The sequence below is a fragment of the Pelodiscus sinensis genome, chromosome 32 (assembly GCF_049634645.1).
Source record: "Pelodiscus sinensis isolate JC-2024 chromosome 32, ASM4963464v1, whole genome shotgun sequence".
Classification (NCBI taxonomy): Eukaryota; Metazoa; Chordata; order Testudines; family Trionychidae; genus Pelodiscus; species Pelodiscus sinensis.
The window spans coordinates 6,112,142-6,116,431 of NC_134742.1; the positions used below are offsets into that span (position 1 = coordinate 6,112,142).

At 62.7% G+C, this 4,290-nt stretch overlaps 1 long non-coding RNA gene across 1 annotated transcript; it reads left to right on the forward strand.

Annotated features, from left to right (window-relative positions):
- The first annotated feature begins 2,101 nt into the window (after positions 1 to 2,101).
- Positions 2,102 to 3,816, forward strand: LOC142823112 (uncharacterized). Its single transcript, XR_012898440.1, has 3 exons — positions 2,102 to 2,192; positions 2,585 to 2,686; positions 3,577 to 3,816. It is a non-coding gene; the product is annotated as an uncharacterized LOC142823112 (long non-coding RNA).
- Positions 3,817 to 4,290: the final 474 nt, after the last annotated feature.

The window sequence follows — 4,290 nt, forward strand, 5'->3', positions numbered from 1 at the left end:
GGTTTGGCAGCAGCGCGGCCCCTTCCCAGGGTCTCTGCGGGGCCAGGATGGAGAATTGGGACCGAGGGGCGGGGGCAAGAGGAGCCTCGTCGGCGTTTTCTACTTCCCTGCGGCCGGCAGTGCCGGACCCGGTGAGACGGTCGGAGCCTCAGAGAGGTTTGGAGCCTGCTCAGTTTGGTTCCCCTTTGCCCCCTCCCCTCCCTCTGTCTCGCCTTCTTCTGCGTCTTCCCCCCTTTCCCTGCTCCACCAAGCACGGTGGGTGGGTGTTGGGGCAGTTGGAGGCCTCACTCAGAGCTGAGCTGGCAGAGCGCTGGGAGCCAGAGGTGACCTGGCCCGTCCTTTTGGACATCTGTGGATCCCTGTCCCCTGCCCCTGCTGCCTCGGAGCTCCAAGTCTTGCTGCGGATTGGTCGAGTGGGTGGTTACTGACAGGGGAGACTCACGGCCTTTTATTCTCTTTAAAACTGTTCTCGGTGAGTCGTTATTAATGGTTCCCAGCCATGCTGGAAGGGCCTAACACGTGGGGCTCTGCAGGGGTCTGTTCTGGGATGGTTCTGTTCAATCTTCATCAGTGATTTCGATATTGGCATGGAGAGGGCGCTTATTAAGTTTGCAGATGATACGAAGCTGGGAGGGGTGGCAAGTGCTTTGGAGGAAGGGTCAGAATTCAAAGTGATCTGGACAAAATGGAGAAATGGTCTGAGGTAAATAGGATGAAGTTTAATAAAAACAAATGCAAAGTGCTCCACTTCGGAAGGGACAATCCACGTCACACACACAGAACAGGAAGTGACTCTCTAGGAAGGAGTCCTGCAGAAAGGGATCTAGGGGTCAGAGTGGACCACAAGCTAAATAGGAGTCAAAAGTGTGACACCTGCAAAAAAAAGCAACCGTGATTCTGGGAGGAACTAACAGGAGTGTGATGAGCAAGACAGGAGAAGTCGTTCTTCCGCTCTGCTCTGCGCGGATTAGGCCTCACTTGGAGTCTTGTCTCCAGTTCTGGGCACCATGTTTTAAGCATGAATTGGAGAAATTGGAGAAGGCCTGGAGAAGAGCAACAAAAATGTGGAACAGTTTAGAAAACATGAGAGTGAAAGAACTGGGCTTGTTCAGTCTGGAAAGGAGGAGACTGAGAGGGGACATGAGAGCAGTTTTCAAGTATCTAAAAGGGTGTCACAAGGAGGAGGGAGACAAACTGTTGCCCTTGGCCTCTGAGGACAGGACAAGGAGCAATGGGCTGAAACTGCAGCAAGGGAGGTTTAGGTTGGACATTTGGAAAATGTTTCTGCCTGTTGGGAAAACTTCCTGTCAGTGTTGTGAAACACTGGAACAAATTGCCTGGGGAGGCTGCGGAATCTCCATCACTGGGGATATTTCAGAGCAGGTTGCACAGACACCTGTCAGGGATGATCTAGACGGAGCTGGGTCCTGCCGTGAGGGCAGGGAACTGGACTTGGTGGCTTCTCAATGTCCCTTCCCATTCTACTGTTCTGTGATTCCCAGACCAGACGGATCAGTCCCAGACCAGCAGGGCTTGCGGGGGAGGTGTGTGTGTGTCGGCAGGAGGGGGAGTGATCAAGCTGTTTCTCTACCTACCTATCTCTGGGCAGTTCCCGAGTCTCTCTAAGGGGCAGGGCTGCTCACACACTTGCTGGCGGTGCCCATGAGCAGTGGTTGGGCTGTGGCTGGTTGTACAGCTCTGGGCTCTGATTGTCCAAGTGTCCCAAGGTGTTGGCTGGGGGCCGGACACCAGCAGTGTGGGGGGAGGGGACGGTGATGCCACAAAGGCCTGGGGGGGGGGAAGGAGCTGGGAGGGGCGGGGGGGCTGAGATCATGGAGATTCCCTGACATCAGCTGCAAGGCAGGGCAACCTCAGACCCCCCCCCCCCTCCAGCCCTTTCTGGCTGTGTGGGAGCCCCCCAAAGAGGCGGGGCTGGAATCGCTCTGAGACCGACCCCTCGGGGGTGACCTGGGCCAGCCCTTGGGACGTCCCCTGAGACCTCTTGGCCGCCCCCTCTCCCAGTCTCACTGCTGATTGGCTGAGCAGGGGGCCATGGCGAGGGAGGAGGTTTCCCAGCGGTGACCCCGTCTCCTCTTCCTTTGCAGGCTCCGCACGGCGGGGTCTGGCCTCGGGCCGGCCCTGCGGGGGGACCTGCGGGCAGAGCCCCACACGGGCGTGCAGACAGCGGGGAGGTGAGCATGGGCGAGCAGGGGGAGGCTGTTTTCCTTTAGCACTGGGGGGGTGGGGGTGGGAAAGGGGAGACTGGGGACCCTTGGGCAGGGCTGTGTTGGGCCCTTCCCCCTCCAGGGTCAGGGCTGGGAGTGGAAGTTGATCTCAGGGCCTGGCTGGTTCTGGGAACAAGAACCTCAAATCCCATCCCGTCCCCCTCACACTCCCCCCTCCCCCACTATGGGATCCGTCCACATTGCCCTAGTCTGGAGAGACAAGGCCCTTCCCAAGAGCCAGGCCCCAGGGATCCGACTCGCTCCCCTGAGCACCAGGGCCCAGCCCCGGGGATGGGGATGGGGGCTCGTTGGCACAGCCTGGGCTCGGGTCTATTGACCTGCCCCCCCTCTCCTCCCAGCGCGTCAGCTCCTGCATCGCGCCCAGAGTGTCCCAAGGGAGCCAAGGCCCCAGGGAGCAGCAGAGCCCGGTTGTAATTGCCCCCCCGCACCCGGCATGGGAGGTGAGTGACCTCTGAGCCTCTCTGGCCCTGGGGTGAGCAGGCGGCTCCCACAGGCCGCAGGGCGGCAGCGGCAGGGCTGCGGGCTGGGAGTGACCCCTGGGGAGGACAGAGTCAGAGCTGGGCCTGAGCCAGACTCGGGCCCAGCTCATCTTCTCCTGGCTCAGGGGAGACCCGGGGACGATAAGGTTCCTTTCTGGCCATGGGCCCCTCCTTGTTCCCTGGTAGGGTTAGCAGATGGGTTTGAAAAACCTCCCAGACACACGTGATCTCAGAACGGGAAGGGGGGACCGGCTGGGAGGGGAGTGAGGCTGGGATGGGGCTGGGGAAACGGGGCTGGTGCGGGGAGATCGGGGGTGGGGGAGACCGGCCAGCGGGAAGCAGGGCTGGCTGGGAGGAGGTCGGGAGGGGCAGGGATGATGGGGGGGGGGAGAACTGGGAGCGGGGAGGGGGGGAAGGGACCAGCCGGCGGGAGGCAGGGGCTAGCCGGGATTGAGTTGGGGGGAGCGGGTCTGGCCAAGGGAGGAGCGGCCAGTGGGGAGGCGGCTGGCCTGGGCACACACAGATCCCGGGGCGCTGCCTGTCCCGCACACGGTCCCGGTGAAAGACGAGCGAGTCTGGCCCCAGGATTCCCTCACTCCCCGGACCCCCCACCCCACTGTGTAGCTACGTGCTGCCTGGCTGGTACTGCCCAGTCCAAACCCTGCAAAACCAGCTGGGGGTGCAAGTCCCCATGGGGGGCCCTGCCCACCGCCCTTTGCTCCAGGAGCTGGGGGGCCCATTAGCTCCTGTCCCCAGTGGCTCCAGCAGAGGGACTTGGGGAGGGGGGCTCCTGACCCAGGGGGGTTGGGAGCAGAACACTGATGGGCCCCGTCTCCTCCCTTCCGTCCCAGCTCAGCACAGCCCCCAGTAGGGAGCTCGGGGCCCAGCTGGGATGGTCCCTCGGGGGCCCAGCCGAGGACACCGGTCGGCCGGCCAGGGAGGGGGCTGACCCCTCTGCCCACTGCTGCTGTGCCGGAGGTGAGGGACCCCGCTGGGCAATGGGCTGCTAGAGCAGACACCGGCAGATGCCAGGCCGGGGGCCCTGTGGAAATGACCCCGCCCAGGCTCCCACCGGCAATGGGAGTAGGGTTACCAGGTGAGTAAAAAAAATATTGGACACACTTGATCTCAGATGAGGGTGGGGGGCCGGGCCGGGAGGGAGGCAGGGCTGGCCGGGGGAGGGAGGGGGGTTGGGGCGGCCAGTGGGAAGCAGGCCTGACGGGGGGGAGAGGGGAGGAGGTGAGGGACAGCGGGACTGGATGGGGGCCCAGCCGGAAAACCAGAAAGTCCCGACATTGCTCATGCCCGGTGAGTTCTGACTGTTCTCACCGGGCAGAGGGCACAAAAACTGGACTGTCTGGTCGGACACTGGACACCTGGGACCCTGAATGGGAGCCCTGGGGCAGCCGGATGCTGTGGGGGAACAGCTGGCATGGGGGGAGGAGGCGGTAGCAGCTCCTGCAGTGATAGGCCAGAGGGGTCTGGCCCTGGGGGCCCTAGAGAGGCGCCGCCCAGGGCCAAGCCCCCACTGCCCCCTGGGTCCCGGGCCCCGCATATGACAGGCC